General features: G+C 37.4%; 1 protein-coding gene across 3 annotated transcripts in view; it reads left to right on the forward strand.

The window, feature by feature from the left end:
• The first annotated feature begins 5242 nt into the window (after positions 1 to 5242).
• ZNF644 (zinc finger protein 644) overlaps positions 5243 to 14245 on the forward strand; it is a 43386-nt gene continuing 34383 nt past the window's right edge. Inside the window, exon 1 of one of the 3 annotated variants that reach the window (XM_017729934.1) lies at positions 5243 to 5389. The gene's annotated coding sequence lies outside the window, so the exon portion shown is untranslated. The remainder of the gene's footprint in view (positions 5390 to 14245) is intronic. The other 2 variants (XM_017729935.1, XM_017729936.1) reach the window with 2 other exon arrangements.

Consider the following 14245-nt stretch of genomic DNA (forward strand, 5'->3'; position numbering starts at 1 on the left):
GTGCTGGTGGCCAGTCCGGGAAAGGTTGTGCTGCCGTCCTAGGACAGGGGGAGCGTGCGCTCCTCCCCCTCCCCTTCGTTCCTTTCCTGCTTGGCGTGCAGCGGAGGAGCTTTGAAACGCCCGGTGTCGGTACCAAGGGCTGGCGAGTCCCCGGCACGCCGCGGCGCTGGCCCGTGTGCCCTCCGGGAGCGGTAGTAGAGCTCCCGGCGCAGAAGTGGTTTACAACAGCAGGTAAAAGTTACCAGTTCAGGTATCAAAGTCGTGTGTTCGGGCTGCCAGCAGCTTCAGGATCTGACGGTTTCTCTCACAAAGTTTGTGTTACCAGGTTGCAGTGATGAGCATCATCTTGACAAATGTAACTTGCGTGAAATGTGGAAAGTTTTTTTTTTTCTTATGGCTTGTGTGTAATCTTCAGCCTATTGGAAATAGTTCTGTTGTGGTCTGTAAACTGACAAGTCACAGTGGTAATGGAAAACAAGTATGATCTATCAAAACAGGTTTCCATCAGTGCTGTACCGCTCTAGCCCTTTAGGCACAACCTCATTTGCACTGATATTCTGATTCCTGCCCCCCTTTCTAGCACATAATTTAATCATGAAGACTGTGTCGTGGAACTTCGCTTTCAAACGCATATGAGGAATAAATGTGCACCAGATTTTAGAGTAAGAAGTAATTTCATGTTGTATAGAGTAATGAATTAACACCTGGGACAAACACTCGTAAGAGGCTGATAAGCATTTGTGGAATTCAGCTATAGGCTGTTATCTCTTACTGACTTTTTTTTAATACAAGTTGCAACATAATTTTTTGATTCAAATTAGGAAACGAATTTTAAAGAGAAGATTCTTCACAGTGGAGGGTGAAGTGCTTCAGAATTTTGGTAACTTAATGTGATTCTTCTGTATAGGATTCTTTACTACCTGACTTGTGCAAGGTTGGTGATTTGAGGACAGAATAAATGGACCAATTAGACAATGCAAAGTAAATCTGGGGAATCTTTTAGTGGGTCACTTAGGTGCAGAGAAAATGCAGCAATTTTCTTATTGGAGAGGAGTTTAAGTAGAGTGCATGAAAGAGCAGCGCAGTGTGTCAATCCTGTTACACTGACTTAGAGTCAGAGCTGATGTTGCAAACCTGTCTAATGCAACTGCAGAGGGATATGGTGCAGAGTTATACAAGAATTACAGTGAGAATTGAAATGAATAATCTTCAAGGTATCTTCTTAGAATAGTTTCTTCTGGTGTCTAGTATTCATTGCAACAGATTTCTTTTTTACTGAAAAGACCTACCCAAGGAACAGGAATCTTGTAGAGGAAAAAACCTGTAATGTCAGCAAAGAGACTTGACTTTCTTTTTATACTTTTTTTGTTTTCTTTTGCTCAGTCTGTATGATTTTTGGTCTTTTTAATTTAAAAAAGTCCTGGGCAAATATCACTGTAAAAAAGTCCCAAAAACCAACCAAACAACCAAGGGTGTACTGTTTTGTTTGGTTTTTTTTTTCCCCAGAAGTTTCATGAAGTCTAGTGTCTGATTTATACTTAGTAGCACTAGGAGGAATATGTCTAGGAAAGTATGAAAGTTCTTAAGTGAAGGCAAAAAGGGAGTTGAAATCTCAACATGTGGCCTAGCTAGTAGGAGAAAAAAGCACTGACCACTTAGAGCATCTTTTTGAGGTTATTTAGTACAGAAAAGATTGATTGGAGTATCAGCAGCTGAATAAACAGGATATTAAACAAGAATGGCAATGCCTTAGACATTAAAATAACTGAATTTCATATGGACACTGAAGTCAAGGGTTGTTAGTGGAATTTCTTGAGCAATAGTTTGTGCTTACACTTGCAAGTATTAGAACAGCCTACTACTGTGTATACTTTTTAAATTCAAGCCTTTTCAGGTCACTTATGGAGGAAATTGAACTGAAAAAGGAGTAAAATTCTCAATAGTAATAAAACATACGCATGCTCACACACAGTTACTAGTTTCAAACACTTTCAGACTTCCAACCACCTTGCAAAAGATCTGAGAACTTAAAACTGGAGAAAATACAGAATAGTTATGTGACTTGCTCTGCAGCTTCGCCTGAAGTTGGTTTGAATTAAAGATTTTTGAACAGCTGCTGATTCACTGTGTCAGTAACACTGTCCTCATATTTTTACATTTTCAAGCAACTTTTTATCTTCAGCAAAGTTCAAGTGATGTGACTGTCAGAGGCCTGCCTTAAGGTACTTGTTTTGTTCCCTCTGTTCTTTTAGTAAGAAACATTGCTCTAATATTAGTTACTACAAGCCACATTCAGTTCGTTTCCATTGTGCTCTGGATTGCAGAGCACTATGTATTATGTATCCAGAGACTGGGAAATGACAATAAAATTAAACAATGTTGTACTCACTTAAATTGATTTTGAGACTGGGTAAACTTGGTATAATCTCCAAAACTGGGTTTGTTCAGATGAAAGTAATGTCCACCCTACTTCAGAGCATAAAGGAATTCCTAGTGAAATAAACCAAAACACGTCTGTTTTCTCTGAAAATATATTCATTGGTCTTCTTGAGCACTCTGCCTGTAACCCAAATCTGTAAGCTGATTTTGATAATTAACATTTTTATTTGCTGCATAATTTTTTTTTCCGATGTAGATGCAAACTTCCTATTTGTAGTGCATAATGAGCTTATGTTACCTGTGGAAATTGTGGATGTTGGTCATTCTGGCTGATGTACATAAAGTTACTGTCAGACTGAGTTAAAGGGTTTCGTAAGTTTGTAGTATCATGAAAAATATCCTTTTTATGCCTGATTAACAAAAAAAATCAGAAGACCCCAAACAAAAAGCTCACATAAATGTTAATGCCTGTATACATTGTGTCCCTTAGATCAATTAATAGGAGCCTTTCATGCAAGCAGTGATGGTAGAAGGCATGCCCACATTGTTCACAGATTTGTAGAAAAGCTCTTTAAGCACAAGGATGAGAAATGGCCATGTAAAACCAGATGGAAATACCGTGCACCTCTACAGTGCAGTAATCCTATGGGATGTAATTTGATGCTCAAATCACAGTTCTCCATCAAGAAAGAGCATGTAATGACTTTGCATAAACTTCTAATGTGTGTTGTTTTCAAAATTTGAAAAAGCATGATAGTCAGGCTATGTTACTTACCTAGTCTGCAATTCAGTGTCATGTAGTGAATATTTCATCTTGGTACAAAGTCTACCCAGAATCCATAGGATTTACCCATAGTGGTAGAGGAGAAGGAGAGCAAGCTTTTTAAAATTTCATAATGAAATTTATTATAACATAACTACATATAAAATAATAATTAAGAAATAAAACAATTTTTAAAAATATGCAGTTGTGCTGCCTTTCTGTCACTGTTCAACTGTACACAGCAGCTGTTAGGTTGACAAAATGTTGCAGCCGTGTCCTTACATTGCCAGTGAGGTTAAATGGGGGAAGACAGTGGCTTAACAGTGTGTATGCATGTTTTGGTTACACTAAATAGTAACTGATATAATACTTTCGAGCAAACTTGGGATTACAGAGAAGTCTCACTCCAGTAGAAGTAATTGTAATGCGCTTGGTATGGGAACTGATGGTTCATGCTTAATCCAGATACTGGAAATGGAATTCTCTAGCTGGTGTTTATTGATTGATATTGAGTGCTTTGTTTTACAAATAGTTAACTGGTTTAAGGATGATGGGCTATTTAGTAATTCAGTATTTCTTGAAACTTAATCCAGTTTATGCGAAGTTCATGCTCAAATCAGAATAAAGGTCACATTGCTGGGTTTGGGAATATTTCAGGCCTATTGTTAGTGTGTTGTAACTTTTCAGTATGCTGAACACTACAAGTTAGATACTTATACTTAATTGGACTTTTTTTTTTTTTTCATAAAGGGACATTATTTTGTGAGTATTTGAATGATTGTATTTTTTGCTTGCCATAAATGACTGCTTGATAATCTTCATCTTTACAAAGTAGTAGAGCAGGAGAGAGGGTGCATTTTGGGAAACAGGATGGGAGGAATTGCAGGTACCTTATTGATAGGTCCAATTATAGCTGAAGATGTGAATTGAGATCATTGTACCTTCCCTGTTCTCTGGACCAGCTGTTAACACCCACTTGTAAAAATATTTTCCACAGCAAAGTATCTCTTCTGTAATTTACCTTTATTTACAGGCTTTTGCCTGATGCATCCATTTTTAGTTTGAGTGAAAGACAAGGAATTCCTTAGCAGCTGTAATCATTGAAATGTAGTAATGAGTCCCTTCTGCTTCCCTTTTCACAGAATAATAATTTGGTAGATTGATAGCATTGAGTTGTGCTTTATCCCATCTACTTTCCCAGTGTGGCGCTTTGGTAGGGTCTGGGGTGGGCTTTCCAAAAAGGCATACAAAAGGAGGTCAGGTGGCTGCTTTTGAAAAACTGATCCTAATATCTGCCCATAAAGTGTGGCAGCTCTGAAGCTGCCCCTTGCTGCTGCTGGTAGGAAGTGGCTAGTGTGTGTTACCTGCCTGGCTGCAGTCAATGGGTGGTGGTTATGGTTTAGGGTTTTCATTGGTTTGGTTGGGGTATTTTTTTGTTTTGCTGCTCTTCAGTGAGTGTTCTGGCTAAAAGGTTTTTTTATTCTATTTTAGCTTCAGTTTTTATCTTCTGGAGTGATTGTCCTCTGTATATTTCTCCTGTTTGCTTCTGCTTCTGCTCAGCTCTCCTGGGAGCACTATGTGATATAATTTTTGATGATTACTTTTGGAAAGCCCTTAATGTTCATAATGTTTGTTGCTGATACCTTTCTTCATCTTCAGATGTGGGCATATACAACAGTTTTGTGACTGTAGAGTTTTGGGAACTGTCTCTTATGTTAATTTAGTTTTCTGGATTTATCTTCTTCAGTCAGAAGAGTTTGGAGGTTTATAGAATTTGTATCCTAAAATTAGGCTCCCAACAACCAAAACAGTGGTTGTAGTTTATTGTATTTATTATTACGTTTATACTTACGTAGGTTATTGTATTTATGCATATAAGAATATTGTGTGTTTTTATGAATGTTCTTAGGAGCCTTGACCAAAGACACTGGATTCTATGTTCTCCCCTGTGATAATGGGTAGGGAGGGCAGAGAAGGGGAGTATTTTTTTCCAACAGCTGTATTTTTGTTGTTACTGCTAAGTTGGCTCAGTATTAGAAACAATATTTTCAACAGAGAACAGGCTCTGCCTGCAAAATTCCAATATAAATAACTTTTTTTCTTCACACAGAAGTTCTGGGTTTCTTGTTTTAATACCGTGGCTATGAGTGTATCTTCTGTGAGAAAGTCTTGATTGCGTGTGCTGTCACAGGGAGTGGGAAGTGGCAGTTCTGCAGCTGGCTTCTCGCAGTTCTCTCCCACACTGAAGTGAGTACTCTGCCCTTTTTTGCTTCCTTTTTCTTAACATACTTATTGACATATTGAAATCACCTAATCTTTTCTGTTCTTGGGCAAAACTTTAAAACTGAGAATCTGTGGCATGTAATGAAAATAACTGCACTGTATATGAATTGTAGTGAATATTAGCACTCTGAAGTTACTTTAAAAAAGAGTTTCTCATCTTCTAGGAAGTTAAGAACAAAATGGCAATTAGAACTCCCTAATCAGGTAGTTATCAACAAAAAAATATGTTATGACAGTTTTTTTGCTGGGGTAAAAGGAGGAAGGTAAGTTGGGGGGGACATACGATGGTGAATTACCCTAGATATGCTGCAGTGAAAAAATTGGAGGGGTTTGGAGCAATTACAGAATGGGAGGGAGTAGAGCTTGCATGTCTGGAATGCAAGTTGAGCTGAAGTGCTGCAGAAACTGAGGTGGAAAGTTGGCTTGTGTTGTTACATAAACCAAACATAGTCGGTACTGTCCATAGTCTTTTTAGATCTTTGCTTTGGGGAAACCTTTGAAGGTTTGTTTTGTCTGACTTGTTTTCTTATAAAAGTGGTTTCGGACAGTGATTGTTTTTTTCTGTGTCCTTGTACTGTGTTGGACAAAAGTAACTTGAGTGATGAAAAGCAGTAGACTTGGTGAGCTGCTTTAGCATGGATTCTTACAGACTTCTCCTTTTGTTAGTGTTTTGAAGTAAGGTGGGTGCATCACTAGTGTTCCGTGCCATATTCCCCTAAATGCCAAGCCCTTGTTCCCCAACTTTTGAGGTGGTGAGACTTGCTGATGAAGTTCATTGTGATTGTCACTGCTGTGCATGTGGCTGAAACAGCTGGTGGATGAGAGATGTTTCTTCTCTGGCATCTGTGAGATTGGGAGAGGAAGAGAAACAGCTTGTCCAGGAAAAAATTGTTCTCCAGGTATCTGTCTCTGTCACAATCGTAAGACTGCTGTTGCTTTTCAATGTTTTACCAACAGTAGTGAGCACTAGAAGGCATAAGGTATTTTTGCATAAAGGAGAGTGCAAAAAATGGAAATGATGCTTGGGAGAAGCCATTCAGGTTCCTATAGAACTGAAACGTCACAGTGTTTCTAAAAATACTGTGCGGGTACTGTGGTAATTCATTTTTAGAAATCTCTTTTAGACAGTAAAAACAACTTCTGAATTTGCCTTCTGTTTTTCAGTCCAGTGAAGTACTACCAGAGATGAGCAGAGATGATGACTTGTCTAGCAAGGAGTTATGTCAAGAGCAAACAAGCGGTTGTGTTTCTTTGTATATCTTTATAGATATTTATCAACATTTGTATATAGACAAACAGTTAAAAGTTGGAATATTGTATTATGGAAGATCATACAAAGTTCTAAATGAAGGCAATATGTAGGACAATGTACTGACATTCAGTAAAACTGAAGGCATCCAGGTTCTGTAGTCTCTTCAGAAGTTCAGCTATGTCCATTAGGAAATCAGAGAGATGAGTTGATAGTTTTGCATAAGAAGTACTTCAGTATTGCAGCAGGACCTTTCTTCCTCTCATTTGGAGCTCTAATGATGAGTTAGTTTTTGAGTTTTGGTTGTTTTGGGTTTTTTTTTTTTCTTGTGGAGCCATTTTGAGAAAAGTAGGTTTATTTGACTTCTGCAAGGTGATTACTTCAATCTTTAGGATATTGGGTGCTGTTTTAAATAAAGTTCTATTTAATATATTTCTAGTAACTTGGCTTTAAGTCTGTCTAGTAGGCTGGTCCTGAAGCATGCTAATGCATACTATTTGCAAAGGATGTAAATATATAAAGGAGGGAGGATTAATTAGTGATCATCTGTGTTGTGGTTTCCATGATCTTCTTTAAACAAAGTTTTCTTCCAACTTAGTGATATTGATACTAGGAGCTAGAGTGCTTTTGTCCAAAGTAATATCTCTGTGATTTCACTTTCATTCTGACAAACAGTTTTACCTTAACTTTCCTTCCAATTTTAAAAAATGCTCTGGTTTTTACATGCTGGGGGCTGTCCTCTTTCTTCATGTTTTCTGTCACTGTAGGTTCATTAGCATTTCTTCCTTTCCTTAAAGGAGATTTTAGCATTCAGAAATAAAAACCAAACCTGCATGATGTTAAATTGGCAGCTATTTGAAAGAATGCAAAATTGTTAAACTTACCAATACTCTTCCCCAGGACAGTCCTATTAGTGTAAAAAACCCACCTTAGTCATCCTCCCCCTCCAGCCCCCCCAATCCTGACCAGAAAACAAAAAAAACCACCTCCACCTCAAAACTCCCTTGGCTTTTTAAGACTAAAGTACAAATCTGAGTGGTTTATGGCTGCCTATACCTCATAAAAAATGAAAGATACAAATATCACTGTTTTTCTCTAAATATTGTTAATTCCAAACAGTTGTCTGGTAGGCCAAAATATCATCAAGAGCTTTGGTTAGGATATTCTGAAGGCTTAATTTTGGAGAAGTTGACCTGTTCTTTAACTTCCTTTGTTTTCTGTTTTATTTGTTCTCAGAATTTCTTTAGTTTTGTGAATCTGAGCATAAAGACAGGTTATTTCTTAAATTTGTAATAATACCTTACGTATTTCTGTACTTTTATTAGAGTTCTGCAGAGTCATTCGTAGCTCTTGTTTTCTCAGAAGCTGTTGAAGTTGATTAAGTAGGTATTGAGTAAGTTCTGAACCTTTTTATCAGAATTGCATTAATTTAGTGTGCTTCTATATGTTGTCCTTGAACTTAAGGAAAAGTTACTCTTGCTCCTTTTATCCATTTAAACCACAAGATTTCATATTCATACGTATTCTCTCAACATTTAAGTGTTGGTTATATTTTCTTTAGTGTTCCAGTGGAAAACAAGCATGAGGTAACTGGAGCTAACCTTAAAAAATCTAACTTGTATGCTTACAAAATTCCCAATAATGAGGAAAAATAGTAGCTCTGGGGCCAGTCAGTAGGCAAATAGTCAGCTGAATTTATGGGCCCAAAAGTAGGCACAGAACCTCTGTTGATGTAGAGCACTAAGCTTTTGGGACATATTAGTCAATATCATTGTGAATTTATGAAGCCTTCGAACAAGGTGTTCAGGGAGTTTTTATTTTAACTATGAATGTCCAAGACAATGGCAAAGTTTCCTTTATCTTTGGTGCTCACTTCCGTTTGTTTTAAGAAGCTTTGTTATTACTGCAAATAAACGTAAGCTTTATACTTGCTTAACAGCAAGAAAATATTTCTGTCTTGGGCTTATGTCCTTTTTAGGGTGGGAAACATACAGGTTTCTTTGCTTCAGTTAAAAAACTGAAACACTCTGAAACAGAGTAATGATGTGAATGACTTGTGCCATTTATACTCTGATTTTATGCAGTCTTAGCCCATGCAGATCCAGTTCTTTCGTGCTGTCTTAGTAATCCAGTGTAAAGCATATGAAACGGGCTTAGAGTGTCTTGTCTCTTCTGTTATTTGAGTTACTTTTGCAAATTTTGTTGGGAAACCTGTTTTGGTTAGGAAAACTAACAAATCAAGTGTATATGGATTCTTTAGCTCCAACCAGATGAGATGCCCAAGGACAGCCAATGAGCCGGATATGCACAGGTGAGGATAACTGGTGTGGCATGCTGGAAATACCAAGTTTTTCAATTTGCCTTCATGTATTTGGAAGAACTAATTCAAATAGCAAAAGAATCAAAGAGTGAAAGCTTTTGCCTGATTGATAACTAAGCAAAAGGAAGTGAACAAGTCCACAAGCATTTAAAGGGTTCAAGGCTGAAAAGAGAAAGATTGATGAAGCCCTAATCTTAAAGTGACACCTGCATAGAACTGCCATATCTTCTTGCAATCTCCCATGGAGACTCCATAGATGTTTATTTAACAGTTTAGAAAGTAGACCTCAAAGTACTGCATAACTTGAGTAGAGACTCCTTGGGGTAGATCTTGAAAACACCTGCTTCATAGCAGAATACTTTTCGTGGAATGATTTTGTAGCAAAGGCATAACTTTACAAAATGCTTTGAAAATTTACTATAGGAAACACTCCTGCATGATGACTGTATTAGTAAATAAAGCTTGTGGACACTGTCCAATTGCACACAGGGACCCCGAATAGGAGCTTACTAACAAGACATGGATGCTGTGTCTGAGCTGAGCTGCAGTTGTGGTGCTGGTGGTGTGTGACTGGCTCCATTGAGTGTTCACAATGGTAACTGGTGGTCACAAACTACATTTCAGAGAGAGATGTGGAAGCATTTGCTCCAGCTTGCTTGCCAGGTCTGGTAGTATAACCTGAGTTGTAAGATGTGTGTTGTTCCTATTCAAAAAACACTAATGCAGCTATCTGGCATGAAGGTGTAAAATAAAACACAGTTGGCTTAATTAGGTTGCATTGCTGCAGCTTATCTAAGGTAGGAAGTAGTTTTTACCTATTTCTGTAGGCAATGGACAATGCTGGAAACTTACAATGTCACCAAACTGAACGTGAACACTGAAAAGCTCGGAGAGGAATGGCTCTAAGGTGGTAGTGTTGACAGCATGTTATAACTTTCCTTCTTCACCAAAACCATTCCTCTGTCACCAAAAAGCAGGCTCCTGCAAAATGAAAGGAAGTCTTTATGTTACTGCTTGAGTATATGTGACTCCCCACAGTGCTCTTTCATAGATTATAAAGATTATAGCTTGTATATCGACCCAATTAGGACTCATTTTGTAGCTTCACTTCAAATCTGATAAGCAGTGGCTAAATCCTATTGTATGAAATAAGTGTCTTTTATTTGGAAAAAAGCTTTTGCTGGAAGAATGGCAGTGCTGGGATTTATCTTTTTATGTGATTGTTTTGGAGTTTATATTATGAGGGGATTGTTTTATATGGTTATATTCTTCATCCTGGAACATTCATTGTAGTCACAGCTTAGTCCTCCGGTAAGAAAGAAGGCTGTTTGGGAGTTAGCAGTGCTGTTTACAGAGGGTAATACTCCAGACTGTCTACTCTGTCCTCTGCTGGAAGGTACTGTCATAGGGATATCAGAATAAAATCTCTGCTGCACCAATTCAGAGTTCATCGTAACCCTACCTTCATTTTAAGTGTAAGCCCTTATATATGAGATATTTCTTAGCACTTGATGAGCAAAGCTTTGCTTATGAAAAGTGTGCATGAAATCTCTAGGAAATTTTTGTTAGATTTTACATTTTCACGGGCACAGAAAATACACTTCCTCTGAGGCTAGGAACAGGAGATTCCCTTTCCTGCCATGGTCAGGAAATGTCAGAAATGCTGTCTAGACAGACAGCAGCAGGCATTAGAGCTCGTGATCCCAGCATAGATACCCTTTCGACTGGAACAAACTTGGAAAGAACTGAATTTGGACTTAGGATTCTGTTTTGGAGGGGGTACGTATATGATAATACCAGTTCACTATTTCCTCCCATTGCTGTTATAAATGTTTATGTAATTCACTTCTGTTCTGTACTGCTTTCTTTCAAACTGTCATGATAACAAGAAAGGGAGATTTTTTTTTTTTTAAAAAAGGAAAAAAGAAAAGAGTAATTTATCACTAATTTTGAACTGTAGGATTTTAGGCTCAACCTTTTTTAAAATCTGCATTGCAGTTTTAATTCAAGAAAGTGTTCCAAGTTTTGTCATTTTTTAAGACTTTAGAAACAGAGAGAAAGACTTGGAAATGAATGTGTACACTAGTTTGCCTTACAGCGTAGAAAATTCAGAGATATTCAGAATAAGTCTATTAAGAAATTGGTTTTGGCTCCAGCACTCGCTTTGATGTCGTAATCTGCGATCTGCGAAGGGTTCAGTGGCTGCTGTCGGTGCTGTGACCGAGGTGCAGCCTGCGGCTTGGTGATCCTGTATTGGGCTGTGTGTTCTTAGCGCCTGCAGGTGGAAATAATGAACTGCAGCGCTGCTCTCCCCTTAAAGTATCCTTGAGTAGCAAACTGTTCAGTCTCCTAAATGTGGGGGTTGGTCGTTCGGGGCTTTTTAAAACGGGAGCTGCCATGTTGTTGTATTTCCATTAGTGTAAATATAAATTGAGTCGAGTGCAGCGCTAGAGAATACTGATAGGTGAGTACAGTGGACTGAAGACGGTCTGGAGGGAGGCATCTGAAGAGTGTAGCCAGAGAAAACTGCTGAGCAGTTCACTGCCTTTGGGTTTATACAGAGTTTGCAGGAAGGACTGTTGGCTATGAAACAGTGTTAAAGCTGGAAAGAAAATGGCTACCAGAAATCATTGTTGCTACAGTAACAACATGGCGTGATTATTAATGTACTGATTTAACTACTGTTAAAAATGTTGTGTGAGATACGGCCTTGAAGTAAAAGTGTCCTTAAAGGGAACAGATGTTTTAATCTATTTAGATATTAATGGATACGATCAGGCATTCTTGTTTTAGAATGCCAGTCTATTTAGTGGATAAAGTCATTTCTATTAAATATTTTTTAAAACCTCATTATTGCCTTCTCTACACTAAAAAATTAGTTAACGGTTTTAAATTTTATTAATAAACATAATGTCCCTATAAAACAACTTGCGAGGAAAAAAACAGTACAGAGATACTATTTCACAAAATATGTTGTGTCTGATAACATAATTCTGGCTTTCTGAAATGAAGCCCTGAGTGTTTTTTCTGCATGGAGCAAAGCTTTTTTTTTTTTTTGGAAGATTTTTTAATATTTTGAGTTTGAAATAAATATGCCCAGCCTACATCCTATTTGAAGATTTATAAATAAGGATCAAGATATATAAATAAGGGTCAGATTATAGAGTGGAATCTGCTTGGGAAATTGTATTTTATGTCATAAGGATGTAACTGTGCATTGTGTAGTAAACTTCTCACAGGTTTTCAAGTAATAGATTGCAGTTACATTGAGGAATTTCAGAGTTACTTTATGCAGTGTGTCAGGAAAGGGATATGTCAAGTTCAGTGAATGTGTGAAGAATAATTGATGAATTTCTGTCTCTATCAGGATTGCACAGGTGGCAGATTGATGACAGGTATGGACAGACAATAAACTGTGTCTGCTCTTCATCAAAGTCCCATATGTATGGTGTGTTTTATACCTAGAGAAGATGCCATTTTTCTGTACTTTTTTCACCTTTTGGGGTTTTGGTGAAGCTCTGTGTTGGACTTCCTTGACTGAAAAGGCACTGGATTCGTTTACTAGAGGTGGGGCTGGTAAACTATTTACAGACATGAGTGCCAAATATGCATAAGATAAAACTTTGAAGTTGTAGAAAAATGAGTAGTATGTGAAGACAGATGTTTGAATGTAGCTGTAGAATGGTGTTGCTTAGTGGTGCACAAAAGGGGATGCACTAATTTGATGGATACAATCTTAGCTTAAACTTTTTTTTGCTGTTATGCTTAACTTGGCCTGCTTCATGTTTTTATTAAAATTCTGTAGTTCTGGAGAAAGGAGAGGACAACACTGAAAATGTCTAACATCACAGTTTGGTATTTTAAAAACAAGCTTTGAAATATAAGAGGCTGTTTTCTTAAAATGAGCTGCCTCAGATGTTTCTAAAAGCTTGCTGCTTTTTTTGTTTTTTAAAGACAGAAAAAGCATGTTTTCTAATTAAGGCTTTTGGTTCCTTAGAAAGCACTTCAGTGATCAAGCTTTCCTGGTTTGTATTTTCAGTTACGTTTCAGCTGAGAAATGGGAGGTGCAAACTTGGACTAAAATTTTTAAAGGAACCATAATCAAATTTTTTATGAGGTAGGGAAGATTTCATGTAACTGTTTCCTGGAATGCTTTTATACAGTGCCTATAGAGTATGTCACTGTATTTTGAGGTGCTCTGTGTAAAGTGTACATGATGATTTTGTGAAGGAATATATATATATAAATGCAGACTGGGCACAAAGTGATTGTATAACTGGAAGGTTAGGGGCAGTTCCTGTACAGGCAATGTACTGGCAAGATTTTGCTGACAACATAATGAGTGCAGAAGTGTTCAGAGTCAAGGGTGATGCCAAGGATGTGTATAGTGCCATTAGTAGTTCGGAGTGGAGAGATGTCATTCTGTGCTTTAAGCTTTCCCTATTTGAGAAAAGCTGTTACTTAAGGTATATAAGTGCAGCAAATGAAGAGCTAGTTCGTGTGGTCAAGATGAATAGGCTGAAGGGTGACTGAAAATGTTTGGATGTTTATTATGCGAGTGGTAGGTTGAGCTGTAGTTTAAACGGATAGGGAAATTGTAAAGAAGGTGAATTATTTCTTTGTAGCTTATTGCTTATGGTAAATCTCATTGTGAAGAATGCCATTCAATTTTAGTTGGGTATTGATGGACTGTAAACTTTTCAATATCAATGATACTTAGAAAGTTGTGCCCATCTTAGCTGAGGGGGGAAACTGCATTGGTAAGTCACCTTCATAAACAACATGTTAGTATTTTCTCTTAAGGTCTTGAAATTCTAAATATTTTCAGGATTCCCATCTTCAAACTGATGCTTCCGTTTTGTACTTTTATGATGCTTTCATTTGTGTGTTGATTGTTACATATTTGCTTACTGGATAGTGTATGCTCAAAGTAAATAGCTCTCAAATTGTTTGTTTCCTCTGGCTTCTCTGTAGACGTCTTTGAATCTTTGTAGTGTGCCTGTTGTGTACATCTTTGAATGTTTGCATCTGATCTGTTTAGTGATAGAGAGGAAAAATAGCCTTTTCAACCAATATGTTTTGTTAGTCCAAACTCATGCCTACCTAGAATACTTTTCGCTGTGATGACTTTTCAATTTTTTTTATTTATGGTATGCACATTTTTGAAATAATAATTAAATCTCTTATTTGACCTAATTGATGGTATAAACAGCAGTTCTTTTTTTCATTCAAGCTACTCTCTCAGACTACT

Source organism: Corvus brachyrhynchos, unplaced genomic scaffold, assembly GCF_000691975.1.
Source record: "Corvus brachyrhynchos isolate BGI_N302 unplaced genomic scaffold, ASM69197v1 scaffold101, whole genome shotgun sequence".
In the NCBI taxonomy this organism is placed as follows: domain Eukaryota; kingdom Metazoa; phylum Chordata; class Aves; order Passeriformes; family Corvidae; genus Corvus; species Corvus brachyrhynchos.